Source organism: Myotis brandtii, unplaced genomic scaffold, assembly GCF_000412655.1.
Source record: "Myotis brandtii unplaced genomic scaffold, ASM41265v1 scaffold9, whole genome shotgun sequence".
Classification (NCBI taxonomy): Eukaryota; Metazoa; Chordata; class Mammalia; order Chiroptera; family Vespertilionidae; genus Myotis; species Myotis brandtii.
Window position 1 is genome coordinate 1,981,023 of NW_005371693.1, and position 15,921 is coordinate 1,996,943.

Below are 15,921 nucleotides of genomic sequence, written 5' to 3' on the forward strand. Positions count from 1 at the left end.
CTGCTTAGTGTGTTCAAGCAAACCTTTCTTTAGAAGGCAAGCAAGCTGCATGTCCTCTTAACTGTTGGGATGGCTTTCATGGTAGCGTGAATCTATATACGAAGACCTAGGTAACAATGAAATCAATGACAATGAGGATAAATGACATCTAACAAAAAACCAATAAGGCCATCCCATAAAACTACAACCACTGTTTTGTTAGTTTTTAAAAATACATTAACCCCTCCCAAAACATTCTTCTGTGCTGTGCCCATATAATCTTTGCACTTTTGGAGATGTCTTTTGTCAACCATTGGCATAGGCTGAAAATCTTAGCTTCTAGTTTATTGCTCAGAATAATTAATGTAGCTTCTATTTCAACAAAGAAGAACACTTTCTTCCAAGAGATATTTACTTATTGTCAATTTACTTTTCGAGAAACAAAAATACTGCTTGTTTGTGACTCTCCATTTGATTGAGAAGAAATATCAGGGCAGAAGATAGATAAATAGATTGATAACATCTTTTAAAATAATAATTGCCATCATCAGAGTTAACATATTTTGACAGGTTAGTATATTAAAAGCCATTAAAAAACAGCTGTTTAGCTGTAGGGAATTTCACTCTGAGGCTGAATCCAAAGGTACGTGTTGGTATTTATTCAGTAATCAATCATAGAAAGAAGAGACCTCGAATTTTAGTTGGAAGTTTTTATTTTTATCCCTTTCCTTACTCCTGGTCTTTAAACCTGCTCTGAGGAGAGCTATACATGCCAGGCTAGTGCTCATCAAAAGCCAGCAATCACAGCTAAATCAGCATGCAAAATGCCACTCAACCTTGGGCCTTTATTAAAATTTGCTGGGACTCAATTTGAGATAGCGATCATTCTTATTAAAAAGCAAAATGTAAGATAGTTTTTTTATATAAATCTCTGGATGGAATGGAATTGTTAATCAGCATAGGCTGATGTGATTTCTCTGTTGCAAATCCTGCCGAGGGCTCAGAAGTGGCACATTACCATAATTCGTAGGCTAGAGCTGGCAGCTTGAAAAAGACCTGCAAGAATCTTTAAAATGCTTAAGCAAAGCTGCAAGTCACAGCAAAACAACACAGTAAGAGCTGCTACCCGGTGTTTCTCCTGTTATATAACGAAGTTTGGGCCTTTTCCTCATCACTGACTTTTCTGGATGCCTCCCTTGTTTATGTTGCTGGGTGTTGTTTATAAACAACCGCTCAACATAGCATTTCTGGGCTGTAAAATCCATCCATTTACCATGTGCTGGGTTCCCGTGGAGGTTGATTGAAAGAGCTTGTGTTTTCCTTTTAGTACAGAAAGTGGAGCCAATCAATTAACCACATGCACTTAATGCATTGTTTGTCTCCCCTACTATATCCTTTCTCCTGTTTGACATCACCCTCTGCAATTTTTCTATCATACTTGAAAAAAATAGAGCAGCTTCCAAAAGATAGAGAACCCTTGTGGGATGCACAAATGGCCTGTTTATAGAAGGCCTATTTTTCACCTCAAGAAAATATTGTTTGATTGGGGGCCCAAACCTTAGATTGAGTAAAGTCAGAAACTTATCTCATTTGTCCCCACAGAGAGGGTGACCCTCTCTCAAGGCATCCCCACTGGGAAATGTCAGCGTAAACTGCAATGCAATTGAATGCTTAGTGGGAGGATTGACCAATAAAGACCGCCGACTTTCTGTGAACGAATGGCAATCTGACGGAACTTTAAGGATTTACAAGAATTTTGTATGTGTTTCTGCCCATATGCAAAACAACACACACATCTTTCTTTCCGAAGCCCAAATAGCTTGGTCAGCCACATTGCTGTCAAATGTTCTGTCTGCGTAGGAGACTGGGTGTCTGAGGAAGAGAACCGCTCAGTGTTCTGGGACACGGAAGTGTCACATAGGATGGAGGAGTACCTTTCTCTCTGTCTTTGGGGTTATGGCCTTGAATTCAGAGGTGTTTCATTTGAACACTACACTATAACAAACCAAAAGGCTAAAACTTTTTGTCAGGAATCAATGCTAGAGGATAGGATAAGGTCAAGTTGATTTATCCTCAAGAGGCCAAAGGCTAGAACTTCTGGACTCCTATGAGGGCGCTGGGTGGGCTGTGACTAGAGACTTAGTGATTTTTAGAGTGTATTCAACGCCGTGGGCAAGCACATGGGTTTTAATGAATGAATAAGATTCTCTTTTCCTTCCTGGTGGCTGAGTCGTGTCACCCTGATTAGGTCCCTCAGGTGTACTCAGAGCTCGTGAGCCTTTGATGTACCAGGGTGATGTCCAAAGTTAGAAAATCTGAATGAGTTCAGGTCTGAATAGACATCAGTTAAATGTGTTGGAAATTTACCAACTAGTGGTCAGGAAATCCGGTGGACAGATTTGAAAGGCAACATTAAAGATGGGAACAAAATTATACAAGACCCAGAGAGGAGATGGGAGCCCGAGTCAGGTAGCTATTCTACCTGCCAGGTCCTTTTCACAGCCCTTCTGAATCCCTCATTAAAGTCAGAGAGCTGCAAATGGTTTCCTAGTTACACGCAGCAATCAGATTAAACCGATGAGATGATTCACATATTTTTGAAGCCCCCAAAACACATTATGAGGACATTGTTTTAGAGCAGGGGCGCTGGGGGCTTTGAGTATCCAGTGCCTGCCCCTTCCCCTCCTCCCCATTCCCTCCTCCAAAACCCGACTTGATTGCTTAGCGCCAGCGTGCACAGCTGGACTTCACATCCCCGTTTGCAGGGGATGCTTCTTCTGAAATGCTGGGAGTATTTGTCAGCCTGGAAGTGTCTTGAGGCTGCTTCTGGGAGATACAAGGAGGAAACTGATAAGGAGAGCATCAGAAGGGCAGTTAATTGCCTCCAGTCTCTCGGTGCCGGGAATATTTAAAATCTATGGGATTAAAGGCAGATTAAAAACTGTGGAAGCAGGGGCCCAATAGCGCTGAAAGATCGCAATCAGCAAGGGTAATGGCAGAGAAAAAATGAATGTGGCAAATAAAATGACAGATAGGAAATTCAGATCCGCTTCTAATGCTCGGAGTTCCATCTTGTAAGCACAATTCATCTACGTGTAAATCATTTTTTGGCTTCAAGCTTATCAGCCAATCGGTGAATTAAAAATGCTCTTTCCTTGGAGGATTAAAGAGGTTGATTGAAGTCAGTGTGAAAACTGGCTAATAAGTCTGGAAATGTCAGGAGGGGGCTGCAGAGGAACTCTACTTCTCTCTCTCCCTCTCTCCCTCTCTCTCTCAGTGCTATGAAAAAAAGTTTGCAAAGCTGGGGTGTTCTGTTACCTTGAGAAATGCTCTGCCTTTTCTCTGGGTGACAAAAGTGGCAGGATGGAGTGTTTGGATTTACAGGGTGAAGGGGATATTGACATTTAAGACACATAATAGGAAAATATGAATGAAAACAATGCTACTCACAGAAATCAATGCTACTCTCTCTAAAGGGAGGCTGTTACAAACCTGGGGCCTATCAAGTTGGCAATAACTGTCTGTTTTAAGTTGTAACACTGTGCCAAGAGCATTTGAATTTGGGACATCCGTTTAATGGGAACATTGATGTTTATCTGGGCTCCTGGATTAAATATACTATACTTTAAAGAGCTGGGGGGCGGGGGGAAGTACTCAATTAAATCTTTTCTCAAAGCAACAGAAATACTAGAGATGAAATAAGTATTTCCTGTACTTGCTTCCTAAGGCAACTTTTATTTCCAAATCACATCTACTATTTGGGTCACAATTTTCTGAGAGGTGATGGTGGTATGCCTAATTGAACAAGGGAACTCCCCCAAACAAGTGGCAAACAGATAAGTTGTAGGACTCTGAGAAAAACTGACTTTACTTTTACTTTACTTTTTTTATCCCCATCTGCCACAAGTATTGGGTGCTTATTCTGTGCAAACCTTGTGTTGGGCGAGCTTTGCATCCAATGTCCAGAGTCACCTAACAGCATTGTGAGATAGGTTTATAACTCCTGTCTGGATGATGTAGCTGTGATGTAGGGTGGTTAGCAACCTGCTTAAAGTGACCCTGGAAGCACAGGGAGAGGTCTAGACTTCAACCCAGGTCTGGTTTTTCCTTTCATCATTCTGTAGTCTAGCCTCCTCTTGCATTTTGGAGACTAGGTAACACACACAACACAACACACACACACACACACACACAATAGGTAACACACACAACACAACACACACACACACTAATATCAAAAGGTAGTCTTAAGATATAAGATTGACTGATATTGATCCCAGGGAATACCTGAAGTGACAGATATGTGATCTGAACTTCAGTCCATTCTCTCTTTGATTCTTAGGATGCCATTATTAACAATTTGCTGCTTCATAGTGTTAAGATTTTTCTGTCAACTCAGTATTATTTTAAAAAATCCTAATCTCTCTTGGTAAATTAGCATTCTGTTCTGAATACTTTAATATGTTCACATTCATTAGGTTGTGTGGGGAGGCTGGATAGATTGCCAAAGAGAAGATAGCTTGATCCTGCCCCCACCCTGCATGGCCACCAAAATCCAAGCAAGGGCCGGCTCTGCTGGATACAGTCATGACTCAAGTTACTTACTATCTTTATTTTGACCAGTCTTACGTCCCTTTCTTATTAAATGAGCTTACTCATATTTACTTTTTTTCTGTTTTCTCTCTTTAATGGCCACAGGAATTCTAAGAGTGGGAAGAAGAGCCCATTAGATACTTTGATCTTGAATGTGATCTTTTGGTTGACTTGGTAAGTCTGGAAATAGACAGAATTTATCTTTGGTTTTCCATACTCACAGATGTAGGGAAGTTCTTGTCTGGAACTCATGGTTCAACTCTAATCTCTGGTCCAGCATCATAAAATCTCTTCAAGTTTTCTTTCTTCAAGTTCTCACACTTCCTCATTCCTTACACATCCAATTTGGAACTGAACAATACCAACTCTGAGCAGAAAAAGAGCAAGGAGATCAGCCAGTTTTTTGTCTACTAATATAATTTCTTGCCTGAATCTCAACTTCTCCATTTTTTTTACTAGAACTCTGAAAGTTTTGGAAGATTTATAAAAATCTACACAAGAAATTAAAGAGCCTTCCGATCTTGTGATGCAGGGATAATCAAGCATTAGCATTTTGGGAGTATATATGTTTTGTTACTTATGGTCAAATAAAACTATTTAGTTTTCATAAACTAAGAATTTTTATTCAGCATTGTTACTAATTTTTCATATACTGTATCATGAGTATTTTTTATGCCAATAAACATTCTTCAACCTTACTTTTTAAAATTGTAGGTGCATAATTCTACTATATGGATGAACTGTATTTTATTGACCTAATCCCTATTAATGGGCTCTGTTTGCTGTTTCCAATTTTTTTGTTATTATAAAGAAAATGCAAATGATCAAATTTTACATGAAGCATCTATTAGTCTTTTACACATTCTTATGATCAAACTAATCATATCTATTCTAAGAAATTTAGAAAATGCATAAGGGAAAAACATTAAAAGAATTAGTCATAATTTCTGCCACTGAGAGATAGTTATGAATATTCTTCCAACCTTTTTTCTATGGATGTGTGTGTGTGTTTACAAAATTGAGACCATTCATATAGGTGAATTTATTTCTTTAATTCAATAGTCCTATGAAGTAGGTACTATGGTTATTTCTGCTTTACAGATGAGGAAATTGCACAGAAACATTAATTTAGGGAATCATAGAGCCAGGATTCAACCACAGACTTGTGGACTTTGGACAACAGACTCAGGGTCCCAGAATTCATGGTGTGCCTAGGGCTAATGTCTGGAAATGGGAGCCTGACACCAGGTGACTTCTGGCCCAATAGCTTCCTGATAGAAGGCCTTTGGTTCCCGGGTCCCTATTCCCTGAGGAGTGTGCCCTGTTAACTGTACCTGTCCAGTGCTTCTTTCCCTCAGGGCCACCCTCTGCTAATCTGATAAACTAATCTGTGCTAATGCGATAATGTGCAACCTCTCTAGGGTAAAAACATATTTGCATGTTAAGGGCTTTCTGGAGACTTCTCCATTGCATAAATTAAATGCATAGGAAGCTGGAGAGAAAGACATTTGGGGGCAGTGATTTTTTTTGGTCTCTGAAATGGCGTGATTTAACTAAGTCTTTCAAAAGTTTGATCCTTACATACACAAATAGAGCATATTAACCCATAAGACTTCTTTACCATAGCCACTCTTTGAATGGTTTCTGCATTCTTAAATTTCATTTTAATAAAAGGAGTCAAGAAGTGTTCCCCATAAATGTATTCACTGTATCCTTAGAGTAGAGAATATATGCTTAGGAATCTTCAGAGTTAAAAAAAGATGAAGTGGGCAGTCTTACGGGCATAATGGCTGTGACAACAAACAAAACAAGAAACACTAGATTTTCTTAAAGAATAGAGCCTAGGAAATACTCTTGACTCATCTTCCTCTTCAGTGGTCGTGAAAGATTCATAATGGTCATTTCTGTTTGGCCATTTATAAATATGAGTTACTCCTTGCTCACACAAATAGGGAATATTTCTCCCCAGTGACAGATTTAGCCATTTTACACCATAGATAAGACTGGTATGAGTAAGCACTGGGAGAAATTCAAGCAGAAGGTCAGCTTTTGGGAAGATCCTGGACTTTAAAGTAAACGAGATTACAGAAAGTCTTAGTAAATTGTTCTCCCAGCAACTACCACTTTGCTGTACATTTACCTTTAATTATACCTGTAGTTGAAGGGCAGGAATTGCGACCTAAGAATTCTTTCGCATTTGCCTCACAAAAATCTTAGGATTTTAGGAATTTTCCATTTATTTTTATTTTTTTTTACATTCTGGTAAGGTAGCTTCTGCCATACCCCCAGGGATCAAATTCAACATTTATCTCTTTGAATCCTGGAGGAAAAAGCCTCAACATGTACTGGGTTTCTGAGAATGGGGAAATAGCATCCAAAGTACAAACTTGGCCAAAAACATTTTCATTTTTGAGGCAGACACTGTATTCAGTGAGCAATTCAAGGGGACAGCACACTCGTTCCAATGAATATACATCTGAAAGAAAAAAGAAAAAAAGAAAAAAAATATATGGAATAGGACCTGCCAGGGCACCCTCCTAAATCTGTACCCTTCCTCCAAATTTCAACTGTTGGAGGTACTAGTTATGTTATGCAGACAGATACCTGGTTATCTGCTACATAGGTTAAAGTAAGTCCTATGTCAACCCCTGTTTAGGTCTCTCATCATCATAAACCCCCAAGGAAAGTGATTGCTTTCTCTCATCCAAATCAGAGTACCTATCACCATTCCTTCTCTTATTTCACTGAGCCTACATGGAGAATTTCAGATGCTGAGAAATCTTCCATGCTCCCCTCCCTCTCCCTGCAAGTTGCCTGCTCAATCAGATGTCCTGTGGTCCCAGGACAGGCTCTGATGATGGGAATTGAGCAGCTGGCTGCTCCATCTACACTGCAGGCCGAGCACCACCTGTCTGCCTGTTTTTACTTGCAAAATGGAAATCTCTCTAAGCTCTATAATCTATGATGTTGCTGTAAAAAACCAGTTTTAGTGATAGTTGAACCAAGCAGAAGTGCAGTATGGGATATGTGGCAGGGATATATTTTTGACCCCATATTTTAAAACTCTACATGCAGCAGACATATCTAAGTAAAGTTGGGCCTTGACTGCTAAAAGCGAAGATTAATATCCAATAAATTACTTCCCAAGTCCATAGTCCTGAAATTTAGGTCTTAATGCACAATACTATGCTCCATCATGGAAAATCAATTCATTTTTTATTCCGTTTATTCTCTCTCTCTTTTTTGATTAATGTGTTTTTATTTTCACAAATGTTTCAAAGATCCTTGCATATTATGAAATTTTAAATATATTATTAATATTTGGATTTTTTTTTTTTTACCAAAGTCACAGAATTTTCTTCTTTTCACATTTAAAAGGAGAATAGGGTACGGGACTATTGTTTGAGAATTATTTTAATCCAATTCTTTCTGGAGGCAGTGGAATTAATTTGACCTTCAAATGTCCCCTTTAGAGCTCTGCTTCTCTAAAAACACAATCTGAGTTAGGTAGGGGAGAGCAAAATCTCTGCTAAAATGGGACAGAATGCATACACAGGTACTTAATGAAGAGCCATCTTAACTGAAAAAAAAATTGCAATCAGATCAAAATTAGAGATAGTTCCCTTTTCCCTTCTCAAATGTCCTTCTGTTCCGGTGAGGAATATTTTACAGGGTTGAATGACAGAACACGGATTATTTTCTAATTCTAATCTTACTGTGTGATCCTGGGACATATTTCAGTCTGTCTGTCTGATTCCTTCGTCTATAAAATGATAGAAAGGTTATTACTTTTCACCCTTTAAGGCAGTGTAATGTATCAGGAAGAACTTGACTTTTGAAATCAGGAATACCTGAATTGGGGGTTCATTTTTTTCACCTTCATATCTGCTTAAAACCTGAGAGTTTTATTTTACTCACCTGAAAAATGAAATAATCATATTTTGATCTTAGTTTTATTAGGGGATTTGGTGAGATTATATCTGGCATACTGTACTAGTATATGCTCAGCAAATGTCAATTTCCTTTATCTACTCTTGTTGCTCTTGGATCCTTGCATTTGACAAGGGTTTATGATATTGCAATGACAATGTTAACACTTCAATGGCACTTACTAGGTGTTAGGTCATCTGCTCAGCATTTAACTTATCTTATTAGCTCATTCAGTCCTCCTAATGACCCTGTGAAACAGATGATACTATTATCTCAGTTTTGCAGATGAAGAACCAAGTACAGAGAAGTTAAGTGAGGTCACAAAACTAGGGAGTAGAGAAGTTACAGGCTCGAACCCAGGCTGTCTGGTTCCTGAGCTTCCACTTTCAGTCACTGTGCTCTGTGATGCCATCAGCAAGCCTGGTCTGTCTGAACATGGGCCAGTCGATGACAGTTGGAAAGCCCTCTGAAAAATCTTGTTCAGTGCCACCCAAACTGTTTTTCTTAAAAAATATATTTTTATTAATTTCAGAGAAGAAGAGAGAGAGAGAAACATCATTGATGACAGGAAATTATTGATTGGCTGCCTGCCGCACACCCGCTACTGGGGACCAAGCCCGCAACTCGGACATGTGCCCTTGACTGGAATCAAACCTGGGAGCCTAAGTCCACAGGCCGACACTCTATCCTCTGAGCCAAATCGGCAAGGGCACCACCCAAACTGTTTTGAACACACATAGGATGTGCCCCGGGAGGGACTCTAACCCACGGCTCTTGGGTGTACGGGAGGACGCTCCGACCAACTGAGCCACACCAGCCAGGGTGACCACATAAATCTTTTCAACGGAAAACTTAGTAACATTTCCTAGCCACACAGTTGAGTACATGGGAGTGTAATCCAACTGTCTCCTGTTCTGGAGTGGGAGATAGATGTTCAGAGACAGGATGGAAGTTATTCAAATGGCAGAAAGTTGGTAGTAGAGTTGAGATAAGACTTAGGTCTCTGTCGCCAAATCTAGTGCTACACCCGGTAATAATGCCCTAGGGAAAGAGCCACCGTGTTGTTTTCCAGTGACCCCGCCTAATTCATTTAGCACACCGAATAGAGCTCACTGTGGCACTACGTTGTAATATTTTAGTTTGTTAAAAGGAGACAATGTTACTTTTAAGTGCATAATTAATGCAGTCCATAATTGTATTATTTTCTTGTTTTTCTTATTTCTGGGGTTCTGTGTAGAGTTCTTAAAAGCCAGACATCAGCCTTAGGGCTGGCTTTTGCTTGGTTATCCTGCATTCAAGTGCTCTTTAGAGAAGTGGCTCACACCAATGTAACAGCTTTGAAACACAATCTAAGATTTTTGGAATATTTTTAACCCTACCAGAGATTTGAGTATTACATTTGAGTTGTCTACAAACACAGGGTGTCACATAACCATAAAAGGTGAATTCTGAGTTAGAGCTGGATCGATAAACGTGGGCAGGCCCAATCTGAGTGATAGGATGGAATTATGGTAGTGCTCAGAATTCTCTTAAGTCCACATTTCTGAGTACCAAGAAACAATGGGACTTGATTTGAATCAGTGGCCTGTTCTTCATTTAGGAAGAAAATTGTTTCAAAGGAAGATATATGGAAGCCAACTAATGTTCCAGTGTACCCCAATTCTCTGATAAAGATGATGCATTTTAGCTGAGTCACCCTTAAATCTGCTGAAGCATTCTTAGTGGTTAGATGAGGTTTTGGTGACAAGCAACTCATAGTTTAAATGTTGGAGAATCCTGTGTTGTCATCTTAATTTCGGGGCCGTGGGGTAGACACATTAAAAATTGTCAATCAGTCAATCAGTTAAACCTTGAAAACAGGACACATGAAAGATCCTGATTTCTGGAGGAGAGAATCTGAATGGGAGATGAGGTTAATCCCCTGTCCCCCATTCTTCTCCTGGTATCACAGTGGGTTTACAGATGTTTCCCTGCAGCTCCAGTGGGTGACTGGTTCTGTAACTGCCTGCAAGCAAAGGCTGTGAGCAGCCTGCTTACAATGATATATTTGATATGCAAATGGAAGGCATAAAATGGAGCTGACTGATAAGACTCAAGACCAATTTCAAGTGAGGGTCACAGTGGGGGGATAAACAATGATGAATTCATGAATTAGGCTTCTGTTTCGCTTGCCTTTGTCAAAACTAAATATTTATTAATTAAACACAGGAAGGCTAGTGTGTATTGATGAGCAAATTAGCACATCAAAACCTTGGATAAGAGTTTAGGAGAATCCAGGGCCAGGGGAGGAACCTGGGAAAAGAAACAGACACTGGCGTTGACAGTTTATTTTGGTATTAATCAGATAATAGCCAAGTGACTTGCTAAATCCAAGGCAAAGACTGTCTATAACAAAACTGCCTTTAATCAGTTTAAAATAATTTTCAGCCTTTTCTTTTGATTTGCAGAATTGATGGCAGGAAATCTATAGAAAGTGACAACAGAAAATTGGTAGTAATTGCCAACAGATTATAACTATTTCAACTCACTGACTCTCATAAGAATACGTACAAATGACAAAATTTTACACAAATGTTGTTACATTGATGAATCTACTTTTTATGGAGATTCCCTTACTTTTACCTCTGGAGTTTGTTCTCCAGTTCTCCCCCAAACGTCAAACTTTTAGTAGGAAGTTTCATAGATATATCTTTCCAAAGCCAGCTCTCTGATATACACAGAGTTGATAATGGATTTAAGTGGAATTTACATTTTCATTAAGTAGCAAACTGCACATCATTTCACAATCTTCACCCTTGGCAGCCGTCACCTCATTTCCTCTGTTGTTGGCAGCCCCCTGGCTTCTCTTAACAATCATTTGATTTTAAATTATTTACAATTTCTTGTTACTTATTTACAGCCCTTTCTTCTTGCATTCTTGGTCACACACATACACAGAGGGTAAGCAGACCACCTCACATTTTTACTTAGATATCTTCATCAGTAAAAATGAGCATTAAATCTGTGAGTCTTAATATTGGCTCAACATTTAGAATTTTCTGAGGAAATTCTGATTTGATTGTTTTGGGGTGAGGTCCAGGCACTGTTTTGTTGTTGTTTTTAACTCTTACAAGATTTTAATATACAGTTAGCATCAAGGGCCACTAAATTTCTAAAGCCTTGCTACTCAAAGTGTAGCAGATGATGCTCCATCTCAAACCCACACTTCTGAATACACTTACATAATATTTAAAACATTGCCTGAATTACCAATACCACGATGCATTAATTTCTTGAGCAAAATTCTAAATAATGCTCAATCCCAGATATTCCCTTTATAAAACTATTTGATCAAGTAACCATAATTCCCCAAATATCATTTTTTGCAAAGTTGTAAGATACATTTTATAGTTAATTCAATTTTCCAGTGTTTTTAGACATTATTGCTTTCCTTCTGTTTATTCCTCTGTGATTCTATAGAAAAAAAGGATTTGGGTGATTAAGACCAATTTAAAAATAGTAAAAGAAAAATAAATTTGTACTCTTATACATTCTTAGGGAAAAATAATATTTGGACATTAAAGCTTTCCAGTGTGTGGAGACATAAAAAGAGTACACTTAAATGTGTAAGGCTTTATTGTGGTCCTGGCAACTGAGGAGGAAAACATAAAGCTTTCTTTGTATATATTTTCTAAGTGCTAGAGGCAGCGGGGGCCAAGATAGAGGTGTTTTATAAATGCACTTTTTTATTCTCTTTCCTATACCAATGAGGACCCTTTGTAATAAAAAAGAAAGAGTACAAATGAATATTGAAAACTTGGTTTCTATTCTTATTAGAACTTAGTATGATTGAGAGCCAATATTTTCACTCTTTGATAACTCACTGGCTAGATGTTACATATAGAGGGGAGAAAAGGAGGGTCATGGCTCAAGTCAACATCTTAACCTTGCCAGTCTTAGATGAAGTTTTATATGGGCTGTGGGACTAGAATTCAAATGAACATTCCTTGTTAGGGAGCAGTGGTCACCTTTAAGAGAGAAATGTCCAAAATTTAATCAAAGAGGCTTGATGGGTTGGGCCTGTGGTAGGCAGAAAAAATTACACCTCACCCCCAAAAATATCTATTCACTTTTTAATTCCTGGGACCTATGGACATCACATTATATTGCAAAAGATATTGATTAGGTTAAGGATCTTGAGAGGAAGAGCTTATACTGGATTATCCAGGTGGGCCCTATGTGCAATCCTGTGTTTCTTTTTGAAAGAGGCAGGGGAAGATGAGATAGAGACATGCACAGAGAAGAAAGCACTGTGCAGATGGAAACAGAGATTGGAGCGATGTGGCCACAAGCCAATGAACACCTATAGACACCAGAAGCTGGGAGGTTAAGGATCTTGAGAGGAAAAGCTTATACTGGATTATCCAGGTGGGCCCTATGTGCAATCCTGTGTTTCTTTTTGAAAGAGGCAAGGGAAGATGAGATAGAGACATACACAGAGAAGAAAGCACTGTGCAGATGGAAACAGAGATTGGAGCGATGTGGCCACAAGCCAATGAACACCTATAGACACCAGAAGCTGGGAGAGGCAAGGCATCCATTTCCTCCTCCAGCCTCTGGAGGGGCTGTGACCCTACAAACAGCTTGATTTCCTGCTTCTGTTCTCCAGAGCTGCGAGATAATAAATTTCTGGTATTTGTTTAGCAATTACTTTCCACTAACATAAGACCACCCAATGGTCTTATAATATCATCCCTATTGGGTGGATGGTCAGGCTGAGGCACAATTAAATTAAGCAGCTTTGGGCCTAGGTTATGAGACTAAAGAGAGTAACCATTCAAGAAAGCATATTCCAGGAAAATGGGATAGGAGCACTACTTCCTGTGCAGGAGGATTATTCTCTGTCATTGTCATTCTCTCGGTGTCTAGATGATAATGTATTCTGTGTTTGGCAGGTCCATTATCAATTGTCTGGGCATGTTAACTAGTCTTCTGTTTATTAGTTTTCTAGCTGCTTTAACAGAGTACCACACCCTGGGTGGCTTAAATAGCAGAAATATATTCATTCTCTCACAATCCTAAAGGTTGGTAGTCCAAAATCAAGGTATCAGCAGGGTTGGTTTCTACAGAGGCCTGTGAATGGCTTTTAGATGGCTGTCCTCTCCCTGTGTCCCTTCACATTTTCTTGCCTCCATGCATGTCTGCCTCTGTGCCCAAATTTCCCCCTTTTATAAGGACACCAGTCATATTGCATTAGGACTTACATTAATGTCCTCACTTTAACTTGATTACATTTATAAAGATCCCATCTCCAAATAAGGTCACATTCTGAAGTACTGGGGATTAGGACTTCAAGAAAGCTTGCTTTTTGCTGTTGTTGTTTGTTGTTTTTTAGAATGGAGGGACACAGTTCAATGATAACACCTGTAGACTAGAGAAGACTTAGAAGAACAGTCCCTACTGATCTCTTTACTCATCTTTGCCTTGCCTCCATGTGATGCAGTGCCCATTGGGTTTAAGCTCCCTTTTTGCTTGTCCCTCAGTGGAGCTAGAGATGAACATCAAGTTAGCACTCATGACCAGATAGACAACTCAGGCAGCTTACCCTAAAATGACACATTAATTGCCCTTGGAGGTCTTAGGTATTGCTTCCTTGATGATTTAAATAATTTTGGAGAAGCAGTGAAGACTGATGGTTTGGGGGGGCATCTGCTGTGTATTGATAAAGCAATATATTCATACTAGGGGCCCAGTGCATGAAGTCATGCACCTTGAAAGAAACTGTGGGCCGCAAGGCTGTGGTAGGCACAGAGGTGGGTCTCGGCCCATCCTCCGTGCCCCTGCCTGGCCCATCCCACTTGCAGTCCCCAGTCCCCTGTCTGCCAGTAGCCTTGCTCCCGCTGCTGCCCCTCCAATGCGCTGACGGTGCCGGCCCTGCTCACATCCCCTAAAGGTGCAGACTGATTGGGGCCAGGGCCAGCAGCGGGTGCAAGGGGCAGCTGCTGCCCCAATTGCCCCTCAAGAGCAGGGGGCGGTGGAGAAGCACTCAGGGGTGATCAGGGCTGGCAGCTGCTGCTTGCACCTGATGATGGTGCCAAGTGAGGGACCAGCGCCGGGCACTGACAGCAGGTATAAGTGGTGACTCTGGCGCCAGCTGTGGGTGGGAGTGAGGCCAGCATTGGCAGTGGGTATGAGCGATGGCTCCGGCACTGGCAGCAGGTGTGAAAGGGGCCGTTGCCGGCAGCAGGTGCGAGAGGCGGCTGCCAAACCGAGCAATCAGTGCCTGTGCTGGGCACCGGCAGCGGGTGCGAGTGGGGCGGGTGCTGGCAGCAGGTGCAAGTGCGGGAGCAAAGAATTTTCAGTAACCACCAGAGGCTCACCCAATGACAGCCACTGATGCTCTGCCTTGGTCTGGTGCCCCTGCTCACCTGCTGCACCATCCCAACATGGCCGACGCCCGCCATGTTCTATGCACGCTCCCTCGTGGTCAGTGCACTACATAGTGACCAGTTGTTTGGTTGTTCCATTGTTCCGGTTGTTTTGCCAGTCAGCCTATTTGCATATTAGCCTTTTATTATATAGGCTTTTGGGAAGGTGGTGGTGGGTATCAAGTTAGAAAATCTGCCTAGTCTAGGCATCATCCTATCTAATAATAGACAAACATGGTAATTGACCATACCTTCGCTATACCTCCCATTGGCTAATCAGTGTGATATGCAAATTAACCCAACCAAGATGGCGGTCGGCAGCCAAGTAGCTGAAGCAAGCAGGAGGCTTGCTTGCTCCAGTGATGGAGGAAGCCAAGGTTCCCTGCCTGCCGTGGCCCGGCTCTGAGCTCTGAAAGCAACAAAGTTTCAATTATAGAAGCTAAACAAACCCCAGATACCTGCTTTCAGCAGGCTGTGGCCTCAGAGCTGGAGTGAGTAGGAGCCGGCTCTCAGCTCCAGTGAAGGCAACAAAGTTTCAATTATAGAAGGTAAATAAATCCCAGAATAAAAAGAAAAAAAGAAAAAAAGGAGAGGCTGGGAGCTTTAGTCACTGGCCAGCCTGAAAACGGCCCTAGCCCCTCACCCAGACTGGCCAGGCACCCCAGTGGGGACCCCCACCCTAAAGGGGGTGTGGCCAGCCTGAAAATGGCCCTCAGCCCCTCATCCAGTCTGGCCAGGCACCCCAGTGGGACCCCCACCCTGAAGGGGATGTGGCCAGCTACAAACAGCCATCAGCCCCTCACTCAGGCTGGCCAGGCACCCAAGCAGGACCTCCAGTCTGATCTGGGACACCCTTCAGGGCAAACCAGCCGGCCCCCACCCGTGCACCAGGCCTCTATCCTATATAGTAAAAGGGTAATATGCAAACTGACCCTAACAGCAGAAAGACTGGGAATGACTGGTCACTATGACACACACTGACCACCAGGGGGCAGACACTCAATGCAGGAGC

General features: G+C 41.1%; 1 long non-coding RNA gene across 1 annotated transcript in view; it reads right to left on the bottom strand.

The window, feature by feature from the left end:
- Positions 1-6,634: 6,634 nt before the first annotated feature.
- LOC106724596 overlaps positions 6,635-15,921 on the bottom strand; it is an 18,337-nt gene continuing 9,050 nt past the window's right edge. The window contains exons 2-3 of the long non-coding RNA XR_001360444.1: positions 8,289-8,335; positions 6,635-7,048 (exon numbers count right to left, since the gene is read on the bottom strand). This is a non-coding gene — a long non-coding RNA (uncharacterized LOC106724596). The remainder of the gene's footprint in view (positions 7,049-8,288; positions 8,336-15,921) is intronic.